This window comes from Leptonychotes weddellii, unplaced genomic scaffold (genome assembly GCF_054177405.1).
Source record: "Leptonychotes weddellii isolate Sample4059 unplaced genomic scaffold, ASM5417740v2 HiC_scaffold_300, whole genome shotgun sequence".
In the NCBI taxonomy this organism is placed as follows: Eukaryota; Metazoa; Chordata; class Mammalia; order Carnivora; family Phocidae; genus Leptonychotes; species Leptonychotes weddellii.
In genome coordinates this window covers 1861-14030 of record NW_027895900.1, presented here as the reverse complement: position 1 = coordinate 14030, position 12170 = coordinate 1861, and the positions used below count along the sequence as shown (strand labels likewise).

Here is a 12170-nt window from a genome sequence, read left to right as displayed (position 1 = left end):
AAATTCAGTGATTATATGCTGCCCCCGCCCCTGCCCCTGTGGTGCATTCCAGCCCCAGGGGCCTCTGCTTCCTGCTGCACCACTGACCACACCATCACGGTTGGTTCTGGATCTACCAGATGCATGAACTAGACCGGGGCTCCGTGCCCATTGCCACACCAGCAACTTCCAGCACCTGTTGCACTGGATACTTATCTCTGTTCCTTGCCATCTGATCTCCTGCCAGGGCCTCTTTTTGGCAGAATCTAACAGGAAGCCAAAGAAATGTAGGGGAGACATGTCAGGGAGTCACAGCATGTAGGTTGCAGACTTTCAGTCTCAATGATGAAAAGCAGCCCTTAGAAGTCAGCATGTGGAGCTGAGAGACAGACCCCCTAAAGGTCTTAATCTGGCCTAGATGAGTCTGAATTCCCTCTGCCCTTCACCATTGAGTTCATCAGTCACCATTAAAGGTTTCAGCCTCCCTTCCAAAATGATCTTGTGTTTCAATACAATCCCTATCAAAATTCCATTGGCATTTTGCACAGAAATAGCAAAAACCCAAAATTCACATGGAAACACAAAAGACCCCAAAGAACCAAAGCAATGTTGAGAAAGAAGAACAAAGATGGAGGTATCCCACTGCCTGGTTTCAAGCTATATTACAAAGCTATAGCGACCAGAACAGTAGGGTACTGGCATGAAAACAGACACATAGACCAATGGAACAGAATCAAAAGCCCAGAAATAAACCCAGGTGTATATGGTCAACTAATATTTGACAAGGCAGCCAAGAATACTCAAGGAGAAAGGACAGTCTCTCTGATAAATGGTGATAGGAAAACTGGATGTTCACATGCAAAAGAATGAAATGAGACCCCTATCTTACACCACTCACAGAAATCAACTTGAGTTGGATTAAAGACTTAAATGTAAAACTTGAAACCATAAAACTCATAGAAGAAAGCACAGGAAACGGCTCCTTGGCATTGTTCTCGGCATTGATGTTTTTGGATGACACCAAAAGCACAAGGAACAAAAACCAAGAATCAACAAGTGGGACTACATCAAATCTAAAAGCTGCTTCTGCACAGCAAAAGCAACCTTCAACAAAATGGAAAGGCAACTCCAGAATGGGAGAAAATATCTGCAAACCATATATCTAAGAAGGGGGTGATATCCAAAATATATAGGGAAATCCAACAACTTAATAAAAAATAGGGGCACCTGGGTGGCTCAGTTGATTAAGCAACTGCCTTCGGCTCAGGTCATGATCCTGGAGTCCCAGGATCGAGTCCCGCATCGGGCTCCCTGCTCAGCGGGGAGTCTGCTTCTCCCTCTGACCCTCCCCCCCTCATGCTTTCTCTATCTCATTCTCTCTCTCTCAAATAAATAAAATCTTTAAAAAAAAAAAAACAACTTAATAAAAAAATAATCTGGGGCGCCTGGGTGGCTCAGTAGATTAAGTGTCTGACTCTCGGTTTCGGCTCAGGTCATGATCTCCGGGTCATGAGATTGAACCCCGCATCAAGCTCCACGCTCAGCCCGGAGTCAGCTTGGGATTTTCTCCCTCTCTCTCTACACCACCCCCCACTGCTTGTGCATGTGTCCTATCTCTCTCTCAGTCTCTCTCAAATAAATAAATAAAATCTTTAAAAATAATAATAATAATCCAACTAAAAAATGGGCAAAGGGCCCAAATAGACATTGTTCCAAAGAAGACATACAAATGGCCAACAGGTGCATGAAAAGATGCTCAACATCACTCATCATCAGGGAAAAGCAAAGCAGAACCGAAGATACCACCTCACACCCGTTAGGATAGCTGTTATCAAAAGGACAAGAGATCACAAACGTTGGCAAGGATGTGGAGAAAGGGGAGCCCCCATGCACTGTTGGAGGGAGTGTAAACTGGGTCAGCCACTAAGGAGAACAGTGTGTGGGTTCTTCAAAAACTTTAAAATAGAACTACCCTACGATCCAGCAATTCCATTTCCACGGAGACATCTGAAAGAAGACATGACACCAGGTGAAATAAGTCAGTCACAAAAAGACAAATACTATACAATTCCATGTATATGAGGTACCTAGAATAGTCAAATTCATAGACACACAAGGTAGAATGGTGATTCGCATGGGCCAGGGAGGGGAAATGAGAGGTGGTTTAACGTGTATCAAGTTTCCATTTGGAAAGATGAAAAAGTTCTGGAGATGGAGACTGGTGATGGTTGCACAACAGTGTGAATGTACTTAATGCCGCTGAACTATACACTGAAAATGGCTAAAATGGTAAGTTTTATGTTATGTGTATTTTTCCACAATAAAGGAATGCTTAAAAAAAAAAAAAGAAATTGGCTATGGTCTCAATTCATCTTAACACACACAAATAGCCTTGTCTTAATTTTGTGGAAGGGCGGGGCTTAATCCCATTTCATGGATGGAGCAGAGGGCTCAGGGTGAGGTTAAAACAAGACCAGTAAGCAGACAAAAACCCTACAGTTGGCAGTGATGATCTGAATGGGACGTAAGGGAAGCCATGCTCCGGGTCTGGGGGTCAAAACAATTTGTTGTGCTCATAGTTGACAAAACTCAACTTTTCAGCCTATCCACTTGTTTTTTGTGAACAGCTCTATTCTGGTGGGCAGTGGTCTTTTCTGATCATTTTGTCCAGCAATGGACCCCCAGCAGGTCAGGTATATTGCGTCTCTTGGCCTCTCTCTTCCAATGCTTCACAGCGGATGCTTGGGTTTGGATGTTGGTGGCCATGAGAGACCATCACTGTTATTGTGAGTGAAAGCAAGACAGACTCCTCCAAGACCCACCATTTCAAAGCCCATACTTAGAAATAGAGGGCCCAAGACCCAGACTGTGCAGAATATCAAGAGACCTGTAGGCATTGAAGCCAAACGTGATCCTCTTGAATTTTCCACTCAGGGCTTTCTTGAGCTGGTAATTGGTGAATCCAGGGGCCAAGACTCATGTGCAAATTTGATCTGTTTGTAGGTGGAAGGATGCCCCTGTACCCTAAAGATCAGTAGGCATTGGTGGGCTGTTGAGAGAGGGTGAGTGAGGGGATTCAGAGGGAGGGAGGGATTCCACACCACAAGCCTCCTCGTTGAGACTCAATTCACTTGGCTCTCCAGGCGAGGAGCCCTCCTTCTTGGCCACCCATGAGATGTCACATCCTCTCCAGCAGGGGGCGTCCAGCATCAGTCTTATCTTCCTAAGCCAGAATTGGTGTGAAATGCAGCCATCCCTGCTCCAAAGGCAAGGTTTTTCTGATTTATATTTCACCCTTTCCCTGGTGAGCCTGGATTCTGGCCTGAAATGCAGCTACTTGGCCAGCATCCTAGTCCTCTGAGTGAATCTTGCCCACCTCTCCCTGTGGGGTCTGCACGCTCCTCCCTGTACCTCCCTGGACCACAGGGTGCTGGCCACATTTGCTTCACCAGGAATGGGTGCTCTTGCCACAAGAGACCATACCTACCTGACTCCGGGAATGGCCCCTGTCTGGAAATTCCTGCTGTGCCCCATTCCTGCTCACCCAAACAGGCCTTCGGGGCGATAATGCAGAACAAGACCAAGTTCCTACTAATTTGAAAAGTGGTTTGTTTGTTTGTTTTTTTAAGTCTAGCTATTATTGTTCAATCAAGGTTGCTACTGGCCATACCCATTCCCAGTATCTTGGCTCTACCCACCCCCCAGGTTGTGCCCATGTGGTGGTCTCAGCCTGCCCAGAGCTGAGTGTCCACCAAAGAAGCCTTCATTGTTGAAAAGACAACTCTATCTTCATGTCCTTCTGAAGGTCACCAGAGGCCCCCTCTGGGTAGGAGGCAGCACTTGCAGCCCCCATGTGCCTGAATTAGCAGGATGAGGGCCTTTACTCTCTGACATGAGCACAGGGCTTCATCACAACTAATCCCTCTCCCCAGCGAACGAGAGAGAAAAGCAGTATATTTTCTGTTGTTCTGTAACACACCTTTCTCAGCATTTGCCCCTTGAGGGACCAGAGAGGTTCTCTCCCAGTTCTTCCTCTGCTCAAGGAAAGCAGCTTGTCCGAAATACTAGGCTAAAATGTGACGCCAGTACAGGATGGGAAACAGAAGTGACCCAAATTTATATGTGATTTTGGTAAATACAAATGATGATGGTTTGGATTGGTGAGGTGATGATAGAGTATTCAACAGGTGACAGCGGTCTGCAAACTCAGACAAAACCTAAGTTGGATTCTGTGATGGTTTTAAAATACACCTGACCCTTGAACAACATGGGTTTGAACTGTGCAGATCCACTTATGTGCAGATTATTTTTTTATATAAATACACTACAATACTCTATATGTATTTTTTCCTCCTTATGACTTTCTTATTAACAATTTCTTTTCTCTGGCTTACTTTATAGTAAGAATACGTACAACATGCAAAATATGTGTTAATTGACTGCTTATGTTATCGATCAGGCTTCTGGTCAACAGTAGGCTATTAGTAGTTAAGTTTTGGGGGAGTCAAAAGTTATATGCAGATGTTCAACTTACACAGGGGTCAGCACCTCTAACCCTCATGTTGTTCAAGGGTCAACTGTATATCTGCTAATTACGACCCTCTTCCCTTCCACAGGTGGAACCTAACTCCCCCACTTGGAAGTGTGCTACACTCACCGACTTGCTTCTAACAAGCAGAATGTATTGGGAGTGATGGAGTGAGGCTTTGTGATTACTGGGGCTAGGTCATAAAAAGAATACACTCTCTGCCTGTTGTTCTCTCTCTCTCTCTCTCGTTCTTTCTCTCTCTCACTCTCTTTCATCACTTACTTTGGTGGAAACCAGCGACTAGGTCATGAGGTTACTCAAGCAGCCTTGTGAAAAACCCAACGAAAAGGAAACCAACTTGCTAGAATCAACTAACTAGCCATGTGAGTGAATCACTTTGAAAGCAGATTTTCAGGGCGCCTGGGTGGCTTAGTTGGTTAAGTGTCTGACTCTTGATCTCAGCTCAGGTCTTGATCTCGGGGTCCTCAGTTCAAGCCCTGTGTTTAAAAAAAAAAAAAAAAAGGCAGATTCTCCATCCTTAGTCAAGCCTTCAGAAGACTTCAGGCTCCAGCCTTAGAACCAGCCCCAAACATTATGAGCAGAGACAAGCCATCCCCTCTGTACCCTGGCTGAATCCATGACCCACAAAAACCAAGAGAAAATAAATTATAATTAGTTTTTTAAGCAACCAAGGGTTTTTTGGGGGGGGGGCAGGGGAGGAGTGCATAATTCGCTACACAGCAATAGTTAACTGATACAGACTCATAACGCATACTAAAATTAACTCCAAGATAAATTAAAGATTTGTATGGAAACATTCCTTCAATGGTGGCATGCAGGAGGTGGTCATTAGTTCAGTCTACTCAGAAGCCACCTGCAGGCTGAGCAAGGTGACTACATTCACCTGAGCAGCCAGAGAGCTGGTTTGTCCCCATCCATGGCTCCTTCACTAAGCCCTGGCCCAGGTCCAGGGATGAGACTGACTGGCTTGCCTGGCAAGCAGTGAGTGTGGGTGCTTGAATCCATGCCTACATGTGTTTGGCACCATCGAAAAGAAACGGGGAGTCTCAGTTCCCAGAAGGTAAGCAGAAACACTAAAAAAAAAAAAAAAGTCACACAAGAAGGACATAGAATCATAATACATGCTTGGCTCTGCACAGAACAACTTGTACATAGTCATCATAATGTAAACACTGTGAGATGATTTTCAACTGTTCAAATCAACCAGTGAGAAATGTCAGGATAAATCATTCTGGCTAAGAACCAACTGTAAAAATTATCACCCTGGAAAATGTACAAAGAATAAACATCAAAGGAAGAGAGGTGGGAGGTTAAAAAAAAAAATGACGAAAAGTATAAAGGGTAAGTATCCTCCCCTTCCAAAGTGGAGAAATCAAATAGCCTATGGCTAATAAAATAAGTAGAGGGATATATATGTTTTTTTGAATTACCCAGGCAACCAATAAAAGAAGTAAAAATCTCTTCTGTTGGGGTAGGAATGTGATAAAAGTGAGGTAAATCCTTATCCACTGTAGCAATAAATCAACTGATATATCTAATCTTGAGATCTAAAAAGCACTGGTATAAGAATATTTTTTTAATGAAATGAAGGAAGCTGTCAGAAAAACTAATAGAAATAGTTAAAAGGGAATGAGTCTGCAGTTAGAGTTGGAGCAGGGGTCATTGTTTCATGCTTCAAGAACTTTCTTATCATTTGCTTTCTTTGCTGAGTGTAGTATTTTGGATTTTTTAAAAAATTATTTATGTATTTATTTGAGAGAGAGAGAGCAAGCGAGCAAGGGGAGGTGCAGAGGGGCAGAGGGAGAGATAATCTCCATCGGACTTCATGCTGAGGGCAGAGCCCCATGCAGGGCTTGATCTCACAACCCTGAGACCATGACCTGAGCCAAAACCAAGAGTCAGATGCTTAACCCACTGAGCCACCCAAGGACCCCTGTGAATGTAGTATTTTGAAAAAATGCAATCTTTATAAAAATTCCAATGTGTTTCCACCTTTAATATACTTAACATATTGCTTTTGTGTTTTCGAGTAGGGTGCCTTTGTATAACGTAATATACACAAACAAACTACTTAACTTTAAATTAACCCCGTGAGGGGAAAAATAACATTATCTCCCATTATCAGATAGGCAAAGTGAATTGAGAAATGCTAATGACTTGCCCAAGATGACTTAGTAAATTATTTCCTTAAGGGTTATAACTTCTTAAAACATTGACCATTTCTGGGTCAGTCAGTTAAGCATCAGACTCTTGGTTTCAGCTCAGGTCATGATCTTGGGTCGTGGAATGAGCCCCACATCAGGCTACACACTCAGCTGGGAGTCTGCTTGGGATTCTCTCTCTCCTCTCCCTCTGCCCCTCCACCCACCCATGCACGCACTCTCTCTCTCTCAAATTAATTAATTAATTAAAAAAAAACAAAAACAAAAACCACTGACCAGTTCTTACAAGTGTCCATGAGATAAAGAGTCCCACTTTATGGATGAAAATGTAATAGCAACAAAGATACATAATTCTTTTACCCTGGATCCCAAGGAGCTAGTCGACGGCCATGGCTCCTAATTCCTCCCTGCATTGTTGCTTGCTCTGGGGGAACTGGTGACCATCAACACAGCATCTGGAAGCTGGAAACAAGAGGAAGCAAGTGAGGTGCAAAGGCCTCATCATAACCCTTTCTGTGAATATTATTAACCACATTCTACAGGTGGGGCCACTAGGGAGATATAAGCATTGTGCTCATTAAGGGCACACAGCGGGTCAATGGTAGCTTGGGGATTAGAATCAGTATTGGGGCACTGGAGTCAAGCCTCTGTCATTAAGGGGAGAAACTGGAAGAAAAAAAGGAAGTTCACTTGCCTGTGAATGGATCATATGGCTGTGTACTAAATCTGCCTCTAACTGAATGGTTTAAGGCAATGTTTTTGTCTCCTCAGATCCTCCGTGTTCTCATCTGTAAAAGGAGACAGTGAGCTAGATTATCTCCCTTTGGAACTTGAACTTGATTTTAGCCTAGCTGATGAAATCAGGTAAAGAATAAATTAAAATATTCCACTGGGAAAGGAGAAATAAAATTGCCTTTATTCACAGAGAGTATGATCATCTTTGTAGGAAATCTTAAGAAATCTATTTTTTGAAGTTATTGGGACTAATAAGTTCAGCAAGGATACAAGATACAAGATCAATATAAAAATTTCAATTGTATTTCTATACATTAGCAATGAACAATCAGAAATCAAAATTTAAAAATACCATTTATAACCGCACAAAAAATATGAAATACTTAGGGATAGGTCTGAAAAAAAGATGCCGAAGATATGTATGCTCAAACTACAAAACATCACAGAGCAAAATTTTAAAAGACCTAAATAACTGGGAGATGTACAATATTCATAAGACTCAATATTACTAAAATATCACTTCTCTCCAAATTGGTATACACATTTGATGCATCCTCAAACAAATTCCCAGCAGACTTTTGGAGGAACTGATAAGCTGAGTTTAAAATTCCTATGGAAATGCAAAAGTCCTAGAAAACAACTCTGAAAAAGAAAAAATTTGGTGGACTATCTGATTTCAAGATTTATTGTAAATTTATACTAATCAGGACGGCATGGTATTTGCATCAAGTCAGACAAAAGAAATCAATGGGACAGAAAATAGAACCCAGATATAGAACTGGACATATGCAGACTTTTGGAAAAGGTGCAAAGGTGAAGAAAGCAGTCTTTTTTTAAAATGTGGCTAGAAAATTTGTTTATCCATAGGAAAAAAACTAACATGTATACCTTGCATCATGTAGAAAATTAATTCAAAATGGAATAGAAACCTAAATGTAAAACTTAAAACTTCCAGAAGAAAATGTAGGGGAAAACCTTTGTGACTTTAAGGTAGGCAAAGATTTCTTAAGATATGACACCAAAAGAATGATCCATTGAAGGGCATAATGATAGACTGGACTTCCCTGTAACTGAACACATTTGCTCTATACAAAACACTGTTATCAAATGAAAAGACAAGGCACAGGTCAGGAGAACATATTTGCAAAGCATATATCTGATAGGATACTTATACCCAAAATATATATAGAACTCTCAAAACTCAATAATAACGCTATTCAAAAATGGTAAAAAGATTTGAATAGACATTTCTCCAAAGAAGTTTCACAAATGGCCAGTAAGCACATGAAAAGATGCTCAACGTCATTAATCACTAGGGAAATGCAAATCAAAATCACAATGAAATACCACCTCACACCCATTAGGATGGCTACTTTCAAAAACAATGGAAAATATGAAGTGTTGATGTGGAGAAACTGAAACCCTCATACATTGCTGGTGGAAATGGAAAATGTTACAGCCTCTGTATAAAAATACGGCAGTTCTGGGCGCCTGGGTGGCTCAGATGGTTAAGCGTCTGCCTTCGGCTCAGGTCATGATCCCAGGGTCCTGGGATCGAGTCCCGCATCGGGCTCCCTGCTAGGCGGGGAGCCTGCTTCTTTCTCTGCCTCTCTGACTCTCATGAATAAATAAATAAAAACATTTAAAAAAATAAATAAATAAAAAAAATAAATAAAAATACGGCAGTTCCTCAAAATGTCAATCACAGAATTACCATATAGGTCAGCATATGAGGTTGGAGAGTTGTGTAATGGGTATAGAGTTTCTGTGTAGAACAGAGGATAAAAAAAAGTTTTGAAAATAGTGGTAATGGTTGATCAACATTGTGAATGTACTTAATGCTACTGAACTATACACTTAAAAGTGGCTAAAATGGGGCACCTGGGTGGCTCAGTCATTAAGCGTCTGCCTTCGGCTTGGGTCGTGATCCCAGAGTCCTGGGATCAAGCCCTGCATCGGGCTCCCTACTCGGCGGGAAGCCTGCTTCTCCCTCTCCCACTCCCCCTGCTTGTGTTCCCTCTCTCGCTGTGTCTCTCTCTGTCAAATAAATAAAATCTTTAAAAAAAAAAAGTGGCTAAAATGATTTTATGTTACATATATTTTACCATGATAAGAAACTCAATAATAAGATGACACACACCCAATTAAAAAAAAAAAAAAAGGGCAGGGGCTCCTGGGTGGCTCTGTCGGTTAGGCAGCTGACTCTTGGTTTTGGCTCAGGTCATGATCTCAGGGTCCTGGGACCGAGCCCTGCATCAGGCTCTGCACTCAGTGGGGAGTCTGCTTGTGGGTTCTCTCTCTCCCTCTCCCTCTGCCCCTCCCCTTGCTCTTTCTCTCTCTCTCTCAAATAAATAAATAAATCTTTGAAAAAAGAAAAAAATGGCAAACTTTTATTCAACATAGTATTGGAAGTCCTTGCCACAGCAATCAAACAAGAAAAAGAAATAAGAGGCATCCATATTGGTAAAGAAGTTTTTAAACCGTCACTATTTGCAGATGACTTGACAGTATACGGAGAAACCCTACAGACTGCACCAACAAACTACTAGTAGTAATAAATGAATTCAATAAAGTTGCAGGATACAAAACTGATACCGCAAAATTGGTAGCATTTCTATATTCTAATAATGAAGTAGCAGAAAGAGAAATTAAGAAAACAATTCCATTTACAATTGAACCAAAAGAATAATTTAGCTCGGAATAAACTTAACCAAGGAGGTGAAAAACCTGTACTCTCAAAAACCGTAAAATATTAATGAAAGAAATTGAAGATGACACAAACAAATGGAAATATATTTCATGCTCATGAATTGGAAGAATTAACATTGTGAAAATGCCCATACTACCTGGAGCAATCTACAGATTCAGTGCAATCCCTAACAAAATACCAACAGCATTTTTCACAGAACTAGAACAAACAATACTGAATCCTTATGGGAGATCCCAAATAGCCAAAGCAATTCTGAGTAAGAAGAACAAAGCTGGAGACATCACAATTCCAGATTTCAAGATACACAGTAGGGCACTGACACAAAAATGGACCCATAGATCAATAAAGCAGAACAGAGAGCCCAGAAATAAACTTATCTTATACGGTCAATTAATCTATGACAAAGGAGACAAGAATATACAATGGGGAAAAAACAGTCTCTTCAATAAATGGTGCTGGGAACACTGGACAGCTACATGCAAAAGCATCAAACTAAACCACTTTCTTACACCATACAAAAATATAAACACAAAGTGGACTAAAGACCTAAATGTGAGACCTAAAACCATAAGCATCCTAGAAGAGAACACAGGCAGTAATTTCTCTGACATTGGCCATAACAACATTTGTCTAAGATCTGTCTCCTAAGACAAGGGAAACAAAAGCAAAAATAAACTACTGGGACCACATCAAAATAAAAAGCTTTTGCCCAGCAAAGAAAACCATCAACAGAACAACAACAACAAAAACCTACAACCTACTGAAGATATTTGAAAATGCTATCTCTAATAAGGGGTTAATATCAAAAATATGTAAGGAACTTATACAACCCAACACCAAAACAAACAGACAAATAATCCTATTAAAAAAATGGGCAGGGCGCCTGGGTGGCTCAGTCGGTTAAGCGACTGCCTTCGGCTCAGGTCATGATCCTGGAGTCCAGGGATCGAGTCCCGCATCGGGCTCCCTGCTCAGCGGGGAGTCTGCTTCTCCCTCTGACCCTCCTCCCTCTCGTGCTCTCTGTCTCTCATTCTCTCTCTCGCAAATAAATAATAAATAAATAAATAAATAAAAATAAAAAAACAACAACAAAAAAATGGGCAGAGGAGGGGCACCTGGGTGGCTCAGTCAAATATCTGACTCTTGATTTCAGCTCAGGTCATCATCTAGTGCTTGAGATTCTCTCTCTCCCTCTCTCTCTCCCTTTGCCTTTCTCCTCCCTTTCTAAAAAAAAAAAAAAAAAAATTAAATTTAAATAAATAAATAAATAATGAGGAGAGGACCTGTATAGACATTTTTCCAAAGAAGACATACAGATGGCAAACAGACACCTGAAAAGATGCTTAACAGCACTAATCATCAGGGCAATGCAAATCAAAACGACAATTAGGTATCACCTCACACCTGTCAGAATGGCTAACATCAAAAAGGTAAGAAATAACAAATATTGGTGAAGATATGGAGAATAAGGAACCCTCATGCACTTTGGTAGGAATGTAAATGGTACAGCCACTGTGGAAAGCAGGATGGAGGTTCCCCAAAAAATTAAAAATAGAAATACCATATGATCTACCCGTTATTTCCCCCCCAAAATGAAAACACTAATTTGAAAAGATATATACATCCCTATGTTCACTGCAGCACTATTAACAATAGCCAAGATATGGAAGCAACCCAAGTGTTCACTGATAGATGAATGGATAAAGAAGAACAATGGAGGGGCGCCTGGGTGGCTCAGTCGTTAAGCGTCTGCCTTCGACTCGGGTCATGATCCCAGGGTCCTGGGATCAAGCGCCGCATCGGGCTCCCTGCTCGGCGGGAAGCCTGCTTCTCCCTCTCCCACTCCCCCTGCTTGTGTTCCCTCTCTCGCTGTGTCTCTCTCTGTCAAATAAATAAATAAAATCTTTAAAAAAAAAAGAAGAACAATGGAATATTACAACACAGTCATAGTAAAGGCATGAGAGTGTGCATTTGCGACAACATGGATGGACCTAGCAGGTATTATGCTAAGTGAACTAAGTCAGACTGAGAAAGA

General features: G+C 41.5%; 1 long non-coding RNA gene across 1 annotated transcript; it reads right to left on the bottom strand.

The window, feature by feature from the left end:
• Positions 1 to 5018: 5018 nt before the first annotated feature.
• On the bottom strand, positions 5019 to 11348 carry LOC145719084 (uncharacterized). The gene is made up of 4 exons (XR_014142175.1): positions 11251 to 11348; positions 7385 to 7478; positions 7051 to 7152; positions 5019 to 5601 (listed from the first exon to the last, which is right to left on the bottom strand). It is a non-coding gene; the product is annotated as an uncharacterized LOC145719084 (long non-coding RNA).
• Positions 11349 to 12170: the final 822 nt, after the last annotated feature.